At 56.0% G+C, this 14,392-nt stretch overlaps 1 pseudogene; it reads left to right on the top strand.

The window, feature by feature from the left end:
- The first annotated feature begins 9,040 nt into the window (after window positions 1-9,040).
- LOC119272724 lies at window positions 9,041-10,473 on the top strand (annotated as a pseudogene).
- Window positions 10,474-14,392: the final 3,919 nt, after the last annotated feature.

Raw genomic sequence — 14,392 nt, 5'->3', positions numbered from 1 at the left:
GTGGTTCACGCGGATGAGAGTGAAGGAGACACCGCAAGGGCCTCGCCTGACGCAGCTCCTTTAGGAGATCCTGTAGACCCATCATAGAAAGAACGAGGGGTTGCCATGACAATTGACAGTCAGCCGTTGGTTGCTTCCGAGGGGCGATGAGGCACTGAAGGCTTGACGAGGTGGCGCCATGCGGGGCTGCCGCGGCCAGAGCTCAGCCATTCAGGTTTGTCGGCGTTGCAGGGACGGACCCATGCGCAAACGTCGTGCCGTTTGGGAGCAGCTCTGTCAGTTGGCGTTAGTTGAGCGGGCAACTAGGTCAAACACATTAGCCGTGAAGGAGTGGATTCACTCAAATAGATGCTGGGAAGGCGGACATCACTGGGTCAGGCCCGAGCGACTTGGGGATGATGTAGCCCGTGGGGCACCCCCAACAAAGTAAGCTAACAACATGAAATAAAAGGGATACATGCCGCAGGGACGGACCCACGCGGCCTGGGAATAATGCAGCCTTGGGGGGCGCTCCCAGCTGGAAGTGAAACTTGAAAGATGTCACCTGATGATGTTGAGGACGAAGGAGTGTTGGTGTAGCAGACTCGGTGGGCTGCGGAAGCCGATCCTCACGAGCCCCCAGGCCCAGGGGCCTCGGGAGACTCCGGAGGCGCTGGTGGCTCTTCGCGGACCATCTCCATCTCCGCCAGGGCTGTGGAACGCCTGGCCTCTTGAGCCTCCATGATGCCCCTCATGAGGCGCTGGTACGTGGCAGCCGCATTCGGCAAGCCGTAAGGCATGCGAACGTAGCTGTGGGGTGGACCTTCGCAGCGCCCCACTCGCGAGGGCCGGAGGCGCTCCAGAGAGGCGACTCGATTGAGCCCTGGTATGTCGATGCAGATGCGCAGCCCACCATCCTCGCCTGGATGGGGAGCCACAGCTAGTAGGCGGCGGCCGCCTTTCATGACTCTTGACTCCTATAGCTCCTGAATGGCCTTGCTGACGAACTCCTGAGGGTCTGGCCCTCCTTGCCTTACTCCTTCTTGAGGGAAACGTGCTTCGAAACACGCCTCCATGTGGTGCCCAAGCACCTCCCTCGTGACCTTAGCCAGGTTGGTGGCCCTCCAGGGGAGAGCCCCCGAGCCCTGCCTGAGGAGGGCACTGGGCGCGCTTTCCTATGCGATGGAAGGAGGTTCCCCCTAGGCAGGCGCGGGCCCTGAGGGGCCTGCCTCCTGAGGGGCCGGGCCGGATGATGTCTTCTTCTTCTTGGGGGCGGTCTCGGGAAGCCTCCTGCTTCCGCGATCCGGGTCTTCCAGTGATGCGGCCTGAAAGGCTCATTCCAGGGAACACACCACGTCCTTCTCTTCACAGGGCACCGTGATGACTCCGCCACTTCTTGGCATCTTGAGGACGTTGTAGCCGTGGTGAGTTACGGCCATGAACTTGGCCAGCGCTGGGTACCCAGGGATGGCGTTGTACGGTAGGTGAATGTGAGCGACGTCGAAGTCGATGAGCTCGGTGCGGTAGTTGTCGCGTGCCCCGAAGGTGACAGGGAGGTGGACCTACCCAATCGGGACCGTGGAGCCGTCGGTGACTCCGGAGAAAGGCTTGGTTGGCTGAAGCTGGTCGTAGGGCACTTGGAGATTGTTGAATGTTTCCATGGACAGGACGTTGAGCCCTACCCCGCCATCGATGAGGGTCCTGGTGACCACCATGTTGCTGATGATTGGGGAACAAAGCATCGGGAGGACTCCGACTGTAGCCGCACACTTGAGCTGATCCGCTGAGCTGAACGTGATGGCGCACGCCGACCACCTGAGAGGGCACGTGGCTTCCAGCTTGGGGAGGATTGCATTCACTTCGCGGGCGAACTACTCGAAGATGCGTTGAGAGGCTGGGGCTTGAGCCCCGCCCAGGCTGCAGGCGACCGCGCGCGGCTCCTGGAAGCCCCCAGCCCCCTCGTCCTGATGGCGGTCCTCGTTTCTCCTTGACTACGGTGGCAGCGGAGGGAGGCCTGCGTTGCCTTGCGGGCGATCCTCGCGAGGCTGATCCCTCCAGTCTCCCTCGCGAGGCGGGTCTTGCCAACGATCCTCGTGAGGTCGATCGCGCCACCCTTGGCGCGGGCAGCGGTCTTCCCAGCGTCCTGCGTTCCTTCCTCCTCCTCGACCGTAGCCCCGGTCACCGCGGTCGGGGCGACGGCCGATCCTTCCTTCTCGCACGGCTCGGAGCTCTTGACATTCGTTGGTGTTGTGGGTGTGGAGGTCGTGGTACACACAGTACCGACTGCCCTTGGAAGGTTCGGGCTGATCTCTGCCCCACTTGGTGTCTGGTTCTGCCGCGAGCACGGCAGCCCCCTTGCGCTTCACATCCTTGGCCTTGGGCTTCTTCTCTTCTGGATCTGCGGCAGGCAGCTCGAGGAGGGAGAGACGCCCTTCCTCAGCCCTGGCGCACTTGGTTGCCAAGTTGAACAACTCCAAGGAACTGCACAGGTCTTCATGCATCGCCAGCTCCTCCTTCATCTTGACATCGCGCACGCTGTCGGAGAAGGCTGAGATGATGGCCTCCTCGGTCACCTTGGGAATCTTGAAGCGTGCAATGTTGAAGCGCTGGATGTACTTCTGCAGGGTCTATCCGGGTTGTTGCTTGATGTGGCGCATGTCGCTCACGGCGGGTGGCCCGTCGCGAGTGCCTTGGAAGTTGGCGATGAAGCGGGTGCGCATCTCATCCCAGGAGGAGATCGTGCCTGGAGCCAGGTTCAGGAGCCAGGTGCGGGCCCCATCCTTGAGCGCCATGGGAAACCAGTTCGCCATGACCTTCTCGTCTCCGTTAGCAGCTTCGATGCCCAGCTCATAGAGCTGGAGGAACTCCGCAGGGTCGGCCGTGCCGTCGTAACGAGGAGGCAGGTATGGCTTGAACTTGCCGGGCCACGCGACACCGCGTAGCTCGGTGGTGAAGGTACGGCAGCCAGCTGTGGCCACGGGAGGCCTTGGGTGACGGAGAGCTTGGTCTTGCATGCCCCCACGCGCTGCAGTTGGGAGCAGCGCGGGGTCTTGACGTGCGGGAGCAAGAGCATGGTCGCGGCGTGCTGGAGCAGGGAGCGCCCGGGGAGCTTCTTGCGGGCGAGGGAGTTCTTGGCAGCTCTGCTCTTGCCGCGCTGGCACCTGACGGAGCGGGTTCCGCCCAGGGGCCACGCGCCTTGGAGCCATGGCGCCTTCTTGAGGAGGAGGCAGCCGGGGCACCGCCGGAGCTTCGTCGCCCGCGCGGGGCGGGGTGCGGTGCAGCGGAACGGACGGCGCAGGAGAGCCCCCCGCGGCGCGGACGAGCTCGGTGACGCGGTCGAGCCATTCTTCATAGACGTCGTCGACGGGACGGTAGCGCAGGAGCTCGTTTGCCGCGATGAGCACAACTCAAGCCTCCATGGGTGCGCGGAGCGCGCAGGACGAAGAACCAGTTGGGGTGAGCGAGGGAGTAGCGGTGCGGCCATCTTGCCGCACGGACGGATGCTAAGACGACGCTTGCCGCTCGTCCCCCGCCGGGCCAGTGGCGGCGTTGACGGCAGGTGACGGGGAACGGCGAGGACGCCCGCCGACAGGAGCCGTTTGGGCGACGCGGGAAGCGAGAGCGTCCCGGCGCTCGGCGCGGGTCCGACGAGCGTCAGACATGGACGCGATGGTCGGAGGAGGACGGGGTGGTGGAAGACGAATTCTGGCGTACCCCTACCTGGTGCGCCAAATGTCGGATTTCGGGTTCCGGCAGACCCTTGAGGTTCGAACACTGGGGTGCGCGCAGAGATTTCGCCTTCTACCTACCTGCACCCCTCCGCCTCGCCAAGATCTAAGCTATCGAAAGAACAGCACAAGAGACACGGGGTTTATACTGGTTCGGGCCACCGTTGTGGTGTAATACCCTACTCCAGTGTGTGGTGTGGTGGATTGCCTCTTGGGCTGATGATGATGAGCAATACAAGGAAGAACAGCCTCGCAAGGGTCTGTTCTTGGCTGAGGGGATGAACTGCTAGGAGGAGTTCAATCACCCTTCTCTCTGTCTCATTTCGATCTCGATCCCAGCTTGTTTCTGGGCTGGCCGATTCTTGATCCCCTCTACCCTGGGGGTGGCTAGTCCTATTTACAGGCAAAGGCCCTGTGCCTCTTCCCAAATATTGAGCGGGAAGGGCGCCAACAATTGGCCATTTTGAAGGGGAACATCTGGTACACTTATCCTGACTAAAGTTGGTCCTCGCCTGCCAAAGGCTCTAGTGGTGACGCTGGCTTGGGCTCCACAATGACTTCCTCCCTGCCATTGGATTGGTCTTGGTCTCGTTGCACCGAAACGGGTGCCTCTGCTTGATGCTCTCGCCTGCGCTTGCTCCCTTTGCACAAAACAGGAAAGGAGGACACTGCGCGGCTGGCGCCCGCCTGGCGCCTTTGGTCGTCATGGCTTGCGTCACGGGCACCTCGTGAGGTACCCCGCCTTGATCTCTCTGCCTCCTCGTGAGCCAGCCTGATGAGGCCGTGCCTGAGGAAGCTCCGTGTCGTCCGCCCCGCCAGGCTTGGCCCCTCGCGAGGGTCTTGGGTCTGTGTTGATGAAGATGGGCCGTGCTGGGCCCCCCTTTGAGCCACGCCGCAGGCCGCAGGCAGGCAAGTCTGGGGACCCCCGTTCCCAGAACGCCGACATCCGGCACCTAGTCTAGTCTTCGGGTCTTCAAGTCTTCTCACCAGCGCGGAGCTAAGTGCTGCCACTAGGCGTGGGAGGGAGCCCTAGGGCCTGAGGCCGGCGCTCCTGAGACTCCGGGGCGTGTATAGCCCCAACTCATTATTACGTGAGAGTGTCACGGGCGGCGAGCTTCACAGGCACTAGGCCTTCTTCACAGGTAAAGGCCTTGCTTCATATCACTAGACATGGGCCCCGCCTTGCGCCACCCTCGACCTCCTTTGAGCCGACCGGTCACCAGGACAACACAAAACAGGGAAAGGGGACGCCAGCGGTTCCATTGGTGACCACGGGTCCTCTGCTGGGGGAAGGGTTGTCGAAGCCACCCCGGCAGAGGGCCTACCTCCGGGTGTCCCCTGGTTTCGCGTGCCCTGGGGAGGGGCCTGGCTCCCAACCCCTCTCCTACAGCCCCCAACATGATCCTCCCGTTGCCAGGGGGCTGTCGAGCTGGGTCCGCCTACTGCCGCGGTGACCTGCTCCTCCTGCGACTCATGGTTAGCATAAGCTTGCTCCTAAGGGATTAGGGGTACCCTGTAGTGGTCGTCGCACACGTGGTCGTGGTGGTTTCCCGGCAGCTCCTGGAAGGCTTCGGCTCCTAGCGCTCCTTCTTCCCAATCTTCTACAACGAACGAGCCCGGGCCATCCTCCGATGTGTACTCCTGGTTCGTCATGCGGGGCACGTAGGCTTCTGGGGCTGTTACCCCGAATACCTCGCCGTGGTGCCCCACACTCCATGTCGCTCGGCCCATCATGGCGTACTGTGGGTGATAGTGTGGCATCCCACTCGGGCCATGAAAGGCGACGCTTGTGCCCATGCTTGTTGCGGGCGGTACGGGGGCGGTAGAGCCCCCGGTGCCGCCGGCCGTGCCGGCGTTGACGAAGCCCCCTGGCGCACTCGAGGTGCGTGATGGCGGCGTGGCCCGCCGAAGATCCCTGTAGCGGCCTGAGGAGGAAGCTGATGGCAGAAGGGCGGGGCTCCCAAGGACGCCGCGTCGAGCAGCTCGGTGACGCGCTCCAGCAGCATGTCCCGGCCGCTTTCCATCAGCCGACACCGCAGCAGCTCCCTTGCCACGGTGAGTGCTGCCCGCGTGTTTGCTTCCTCCCGTCGTGAGTGCGGCGCCATCGCTGTAGCGTGGCTTGCTTCTCTGGCAGCGGCTCGTACCTGCCGTGGAGTGAGGGTAGCCGATGCCCCACCGTGTCGCCCGCGCCCCGCAGGATTGGGTGGCGCTCGGGTCGCCTAGAGCGCGGGGTTGAGGTCTTCATAGGTGGGCAGCACCGACCGGGCTAGCCAGGCTGCCCAACGGTCGGGGTCAGCTCTTGGGTCGTCGGACATCGCGGCCGCGGTGCGTCTGTAAGTCAATTGTCGGAGAAGAAGCTCTGGCGCACCCCTACCTGGCGCGCCAAATGTCGGATGTGGGGTTCTGGCAAGCCCTTAAGGTTCAAACACTGGGGTGCGCACGAAGTCTTTCCTCCTACCGATCTATGCCCTAGCTCGCTAAGATCTCGCAGACGAACTCGACGAACTCGCAACACAGAAAGACACATGATTTATGCTGGTCCGGGCCACCGTTGTGGTGTAACACCCTACTCTAGTGTGGTGGTGGTGGATTGCCTCTTGGGCTGATGATGAACAATACAAGGGGAAGAACAACCTCCTGAGGTTGAGGTGTTCTTGTGCGTGGCTAACTTGTGTGGGTGAGAGAGTGATCTAAGATGCCGTCTCCTCGCCCCCCTTTTCTATGGTGGTGGCTAGCCCTACTTATAGAGGCCCTGGTCCTCTTCCCAAATATTGAGCGGCAAGGGAGCCAACAATGGCGGGCTAATTTGAAGGGGGACAGCTAGTACAAGCTATCCTGACAAAAGGTGGTCTGCACCTGCGAAAGGCTCTGGTGGTGACGCCGTCTTGGGCTCCACGATGACCTCCGTCTTGCCGTCCTTCTGGTTTTGGTCTTGTTGCACCAAAATGGCAACCTTTGCCTGATGCCTCGGTACTCCTCGCTTGCGCTAGTTTCCTTAACACCAAAGAGGAAACAAGGATGCTGCGCGTGCTGGCGCCCGCCTGGTGTCGATCGTCATGGTTCACGTCACGAGAGCGTCGCGAGGTTCACCTCGCGTTGATATCTCTGCTCCTCGTGAGACTGCCTGACTAGGCCGCTCCAGAGGAGGTCTCGTGTCATCCTCCTCGCGAGGCTTGGCCCCTCGCGAGGGTCTTGGATGCCTTGTTGATGAAGATGGGCCGTATGGCCTGCTGGCTTAGTCACGCAGCAGGCCGCAGGCAGGCAAGTCCGAGGACCCTCGTTCCCAGGACGCCGACATGGTCCACGACCGCGTCGTCTTCCCGCCTCCGCCTCCCCCTATTCCCATGGAAAGCCTTGCTCTCTGCGACCCGACTAGGCGGTCGTAGGAGAGCATCAAGGTTGTCGTGGCCTCCCCGGCATTGGAGATCGAGGAGCACGTCCTGCGCTGATACGTCTCCAACGTATCTATAATTTTTGATTGTTCCATGCTACATTATATCCTGTTTTGGACATTATTGGGCTTTATTATACACTTTTGTATTATTTTTGAGACTAACCTATTAACCGGAGGCCCAGCCCAGAATTGCTGTTTTTTTGCCTATTTTAGGGTTTCGCAGAAAAAGAATATCAAACGGAGTCCAAACGGAATGAAACCTTCGGGAACGTGATTTTCGGAACAAACATGATCAAGAGGACTTGGACCCTACGTCAAGACATCAACCAGGAGGCCATGAGGTAGGGGGCGCGCCTACCCCCTGGGCGCGCCCTCCACCCTCGTGGGCCCCCTGTTGCTCCACCGACGTACTCCTTCCTCCTATATATACCTACGTTCCCCCAAACTACCAGATACGGAGCCAAAACCCTAATTCCACCGCCGTAACTTTCTGTATCCACGAGATCCCATCTTGGGGCCTGTTTCGGAGCTCCGCCGGAGGGGGCATCGATCACGGAGGGCTTCTACATCAACACAATAGCCCTTCCGATGAAGTGTGAGTAGTTTACTTCAGACCTTCGGGTCCATAGTTATTAGCTAGATGGCTTCTTCTCTCTTTTTGGATCTCAATACAATGTTCTCCCCCTCTCTTGTGGAAAACTATTCGATGTAATCTTCTTTTGTGGTGTGTTTATTGAGACCGGTGAATTGTGGGTTTATGATCAAGTTTATCTATGAACAATATTTGAATCTTCTCTGAATTCTTTTATGTATGATTGGTTATCTTTGCAAGTCTCTTCGAATTATCAGTTTGGTTTGGCCTACTAGATTGATCTTTCTTGCAATGGGAGAAGTGCTTAGCTTTGGGTTCAATCTTGCGGTGTCCTTTCCCAGTGACAGTAGGGGCAGCAAGGCATGTATTGTATTGTTGCCATCGAGGATAACAAGATGGGGTTTTCATCATATTGCATGAGTTTATCCCTCTACATCATGTCATCTTGCTTAAGGCGTTACTCTGTTTTCATTAACTTAATACTCTAGATGCATGCTGGATAGCGGTCGATGAGTGGAGTAATAGTAGTAGATGCAGGCAGGAGTCGGTCTACTTGTCTCGGACATGATGCCTATATACATGATCATACCTAGATATTCTCATAACTATGCTCAATTCTGTCAATTGCTCAACAGTAATTTGTTTACCCATCGTGAATACTTATGCTCTTGAGAGAAGCCACTAGTGAAACCTATGGCCCCGGGGTCTATCTTCCATCATATTAATCTTCCAATACTTAGTTATTTCCTTTGTCATTTATTTTACTTTGCATCTTTTATTTCTCTTTATCATAAAAATACCAAAAATATTATCTTATCATATCTATTAGATCTCACTCTCGTAAGTGACCGTGTAGGGATTGACAACCCCTTATCGTGTTGGTTACGAGGATTTATTTGTTTGTGTAGGTGCGAGGGACTCGTGCGTGGCCTCCTACTGGATTGATACCTTGGTTCTCAAAAACTGAGGGAAATACTTACACTACTTTGCTGCATCACCCTTTCCTCTTCAAGGGAAAACCAACGCAAGTGCTCAAGAGGTAGCATGCGCCAGCATGCGGTCACCTTGACCGCCGCGGACCGCTTGCACTCCACCACCCCTGCAGCTGTGGGCAGGGTCATCCTCGAGCAGCTCTCCACCCCACCACACCTGCTCCGCGTCACCGCCCACTAGCCTGAAGCCTTCCTCGTCCACTTCGACCTCCCTGCACACCGGCGCAATGCCGTGCGCCGTGATGTCATCAAGGTCGAGGGCTGCAAGTACTTCATTAGGTCCTGGAACAAAGACGACCATGCCGCGCTCCTCAAGTTACATCACCACATGCACGTCATGGTGGAAGACCTGCCCATGCAGTTCTGGTCGCTGCCGGGCGCCGAAGAGGCCCTCGGCGACATCGGCCGTGTCGACCGGCTCGACTCGCGCACCCTGGAAAGAGGGCACACCAAGACGTTTGCGTTCTGGCTCTGGGTCTGGGATGTTGCCCACATCCCCACCAAAGCGCGCTCTGGGTGCTCAAGCGGGGAGCGGGTCGGGCGGACGAGATCATCGGCCTCGCCTCCGCTGATCGCCGCATCCCTTCGCCACCCGGCGTTCAGCGCTATGACCTGCTAATCCACGTGGACCTGCTGGAGGACTGGACACCCCTCTCGCCACGCTCATCCCACTCCGGCCAGAGCGGGCTACCCTTCTCGGACGAAGACGACGACTGCCCCCTTTTGCGCATCGAGCCTAGCACCTGGGTGGCGCATGTCGAAGACGGGCAGGGCAAGGCCCGTAGTAGGGCACCGTTCGTCGGGGCCGTGGGCTGTGGCCCTATGCTCGGAGGAGGTGCCCGCGACCACGAGGAGGACAGTGGAAGTGGTGGCACCAGTCGGTCCTGGAGGGACCTCCTGCTCGGCCGCGGCTGCCACGCCAGGGTCAGCGACGAGGACATCATCAGGGATGCGCACTGGCGTCGCAGCAGATCGCCAGTCGACCACCGCCATGTGGCTGGTCGACGTGGCCGCCCTGACGCTGAGAAGGTCTCCGGCGCACTAGATCTGCAAGCCACCCCACCTCTTCCCCTTCGCTCCGTGCCTCCCTCGACGGTGGAGGGGGACCCGGTGGCCCAGTTCTTCTCCTTCTCCGACAATGGACGCGCCCTCTCTCTGCCCCCGCGTACAAACTGCATGCAGCTGGAGCTGGAGAGCACCATGCAGGAAGTCCTAGTCACACCACTGGCTTTTGAAGACGGTGGTCGCTCTCCTCTTCGCCCCTCCGTCGAGCCAGCCGGGCTGGAGAGCCTGGAGATGCTTCCATGCCTGCTGCCCTGCATCAACTCCCCTGCAGCAGCCATGGTGGGCTTCCAGATGGACGTAGTCACCCAACGGGTTGGCTCTATGCAGATCGGCAACGGACAGGCGCAGGCGGCCGAGCTATTTGCCGCGGTGCCACCTCCAGTCCTCCCAAGTCAGCCGCTCCGTCCTCGCCATTCCGCTCCACCCAAGTCCAGGGCAACCTCTGCCCCCTCCCGCCGCAGCGCTCGGCAGGCGGCAACAGGCATCTCCACCCCAGTGGCACAAAGGGTTGTGCTGCGCCTCACTCAAGAGCTGGGAGAGCTCGGCCCGAAGGACAAGATGAGCCCAAAAGCGGCTGTGCAGATCATGAAGCGTTTCGAGGAGCCCCTCTCCGACGGTGACATAGCTGCAATTGCAAAGCTCACAGGACTCGACCAGGGCGCTCTCAAGATCGCCATGGGCATGGCAGGGATCACAGAGGCCGAGGAGATCATGCAAGGTTGATCATGTGAGTAGAATTAATAGTAGCTAGTTTTCGCCAGCGGCTGGTCTTAAACAAGTTCGAGTTAGGTCTAGTATCCATGTTTAGTTCTCCGGTGTTGTGGCTGGTTCGTCGACGACGGGGTTTTTGGGCTACTGGTGGCCGTCGTCGCCCCTGGATATGTGATACGTCCATTTTGCATCATGCTTTTACATCAATAGTTATTGCATTATGCGTTGTTATTACACATTATGTCACAATACTTATGCCTATTCTCTCTTATTTTACAAGGTTTACATGAAGAGGGGGAATGCCGGCAGCTGGAATTCTAGGCTGGAAAAGGAGCAAATATTAGAGACCTATTCTGCACATCTCCAAAAGTCCTGAAACTCCACGGGAATTATTTTCAGAATAAAAAAAATATTGGGCGAAGAAAGTACCAGAGGGGGGCCACCAACCATCCACGAGGGTGGGGGGCGCGCCCTACCCCCTGGGCGCGCCCCATGCCTCATGGGTCCCCTGGTGGCCCTCTGATGCCCATCTTTGACTATATGGAGTCTTTCGTCCAGGAACAAATCATAAGCAAGCTCATGGGACGAAACTCCGCCGCCACGAGGCGGAACCTTGGTGGAACCAATCTAGGGCTTCGGCGGAGCTGTTCTGATGGGGAAACTTCGCTCCGGGAGGGGGAAATCATCACCATCATCATCACCAGCGATCCTCTCATTGGGAGGGGGTCAATCTCCATCAACATCTTCACCAACACCATCGCATCTCAAACCCTAGTTCATCTCTCATATCTAATCTTTGTATCCAAACCTCAGATTGGTACCTGTGGGTTGTTAGTAGTGTTGATTACTCCTTGTAGTTGATGCTAGTTGGTTTACTTGGTGGAAGATCATGTTCAGATCCATTATGCATATTAATACCCCTCTGATTATGAACATGAATATGCTTTGTGAGTAGTTACATTTGTTCCCGAGGACATGGGAGAAGTCTTGCTATAAGTAGTCATGTGAATTTGGTATATGTTCGATATTTTGATGAGATATATGTGTCATCCCTCTAGTGGTGTCATGTGAACGTCGACTACATGACACTTCACCATTTTTTGGGCCTAGAGGGAGGCATTGGGAAGTAATAAGTAGATGATGGGTTGCTAGAGTGACAGAAGCTTAAACCCCAGTTTATGCATTGCTTCGTAAGGGGCTGATTTCGATCCATATGTTTCATGCTATGGTTAGGTTTACCTTAATACTTCTGTTGTAGTTGTGGATGCTTGCAATAGGGGTTAATCATAAGTGGGATGCTTGTCCAAGTAAGGGCAGTACCCAAGCACCGGTCCACCCATATATCAAATTATCAAAGTACCGAACGCGAATCATATGAACGTGATGCAAACTAGCTTGACGATAATTCCCATGTGTCCTCGGAGCGCTTTACTTTATATAAGAAGTTTGTCCAGGCTTGTCCTTTGCTACAAAAAGGATTGGGCCATCTTTCTGCACCTTATTTACTTTTATTACTTGTTACCCATTACAAATTATCTTATCACAAAACTATATGTTACCGATAATTTCAGTGCTTGCAGAGAATACTTGCTGAAAACCGCTTATCATTTCCTTCTGCTCCTCGTTGGGTTCGACACTTTTACTTATCGAAAAGGCTACGATAGATCCCCAACACTTTTGGGTCATCAAGACTCTTTTCTGGTGCCGTTGCCGGGGAGTGAAGCGCCTTTGGTAGGTGGAATTTGGTAAGGAAAAATTTATATAGTGTGCTGAAATTTACTATCACTTGTTACTATGGAAGATAATCCTTTGAGGGGCTTATTCGGTGTATCTTCACCCCAACCTGTAGAGAAAAGAGTTGCTCCTCAACCTACTAAACCTACTGAAAATGTTTACTTTGAAATTCCTTCGGGTATGATAGAGAAACTGCTAGCTAATCCTTTTACAGGAGATGGAACATTACATCCCGATTTGCACCTAATCTATGTGGATGAAGTTTGTGGATTATTTAAGCTTGCATGTATGCCCGAGGATGTTATCAAGAAGAAGGTCTTCCCTTTATCTTTGAAGGGAGATGCATTGACATGGTTTAGGCTATGTGATGATATTGGATCATGGAACTACCAACGACTGAAATTGGAATTTCATCAGAAGTTTTATCCTATGCATCTTGTTCATCGTGATCGTAACTATATATATATATAATTTTTGGACTCAGAAGGAGAAAGCATCGCTCAAGCTTGGGGGTGGCTTAAGTCAATGTTATATTCATGCCCCAATCACGAGCTCTCAAAAGAAATGATTATTCAAAAAATTTATTCTCGGCTTTCTCTCAGTAATCGCTCCATGCTTGATACTTCTTGTACTGGATCTTTTATGATGAAGACTATTGAATTCAAATGGGATTTATTGGAAAGAATTAAACACAACTCTAAAGATTGGGACCTCGACGAAGGTAAGTGTCGGTGTCAAAACCGGCGGATCTCGGTAGGGGTCCCGAACTGTGCGTCAAGGCCGGATGGTAACAGGAGACAAGGGACGCGATGTTTTTTCCCAGGTTCGGGCCCTCTCGATGGAGGTAATACCCTACTCCTGCTTGATTAATATTGATGATATGGGTAGTACAAGAGTAGATCTACCACGAGATCAAGGAGGCTAAACCCTAGAAGCTAGCCTATGGTATGATTGTTGTATATGGAGTTGATGTCCTACGGACTACAACCCTCCGGTTTATATAGGCACCGGATAGGGTTAGGCTTACATAGAGTCGGTTACTATGGTAGGAGATCTTGAATATCCGCATCGCCAAGCTTGCCTTCCACGCCAAGGAAAGTCCCATCCGGACACGGGACGAAGTCTTCAATCTTGTATCTTCATAGTCCTGGAGTCCGGCTGAAGGTATAGTCCGGCTACCCGAACACCCCTAATCCAGGACTCCCTCAGTAGCCCCTAAACCAGGCTTCAATGACGACGAGTCCGGCGTGCAGATTGTCTTCGGCATTGAAAGGCGGGTTCCTCCTCCAAGTCCTTCATAGAAGATTGTAAACACCAAGAGTTGTGTCCGGCTCTGCAAAATAAGTTTCCACATATTGCCATAGAGAGAATAATATAAACACAAATCAAATCTGCTGACGTATTCCACAGTGCGTCATCACACTATGGCCAAGTCCTTTACTCGAATCGTTTTTACTTTTCCACCTCAGCATGTTTTGCGAGGCGGTTTCCTTGGCACGTCTTGTCAAAGCAGAGATCGTGTACCCCCTTTACGGGATTCTCATCAATACGGACGTGGGTAACCCAACCGCGCCATTTATCATGGCGCTTGGGAGGCAAGCGAGTTTTACTAGGCTGGTGGGGACGCACAACTGCATCCGCCCATATAAGGGGATAAGGATCCACCTTTTTACCTATGCCTTTTTCCTCCTTTGCCTATCCATCTCCTGCGCACTCGAGCTCCAGCGCCCAAGCCCGCACTTTCCACCTCAACCTTCTCCAGCAATGTCCGGAGCGGGAGGCAAGTGGATGGTCTCCTCCGCTACGGAGGGCCAAGTCAAGAAGCTAAGGAAGGCCGGATACCTGTCTAAGGACATGGCGCACCGGCTTCCTGAAAAGGGGCAACTTCTCCCCACCCCAAGGCCCCATGAGAGGGTAGTATTTCTTCCCCACTTCCTCCGCGGACTGGGTTTTCCACTCCACCCATTTGTCCGGGGGCTCATGTTCTACTACGGCCTGGATTTCCACGATCTGGCCCCAAACTTCATCCTCAACATCTCGGCGTTTATCGTCGTGTGCGAGGCTTTCCTCCGCGTCTGCCCTCATTTCGGCCTCTGGCTCAAGACCTTCAACGTCAAGCCCAAGGTGGTGCGCGGCAGCCAGGCGGAGTGCGGAGGCGCCATGGCGGGCAAGATGGCCAACGTCCTATGGTTCGAGG

Source organism: Triticum dicoccoides, chromosome 3A (genome assembly GCF_002162155.2).
Source record: "Triticum dicoccoides isolate Atlit2015 ecotype Zavitan chromosome 3A, WEW_v2.0, whole genome shotgun sequence".
In the NCBI taxonomy this organism is placed as follows: domain Eukaryota; kingdom Viridiplantae; phylum Streptophyta; class Magnoliopsida; order Poales; family Poaceae; genus Triticum; species Triticum dicoccoides.
The sequence above is the reverse complement of the archived record's forward strand: the minus strand, read 5'-3'. Positions and strand labels throughout refer to the sequence as shown.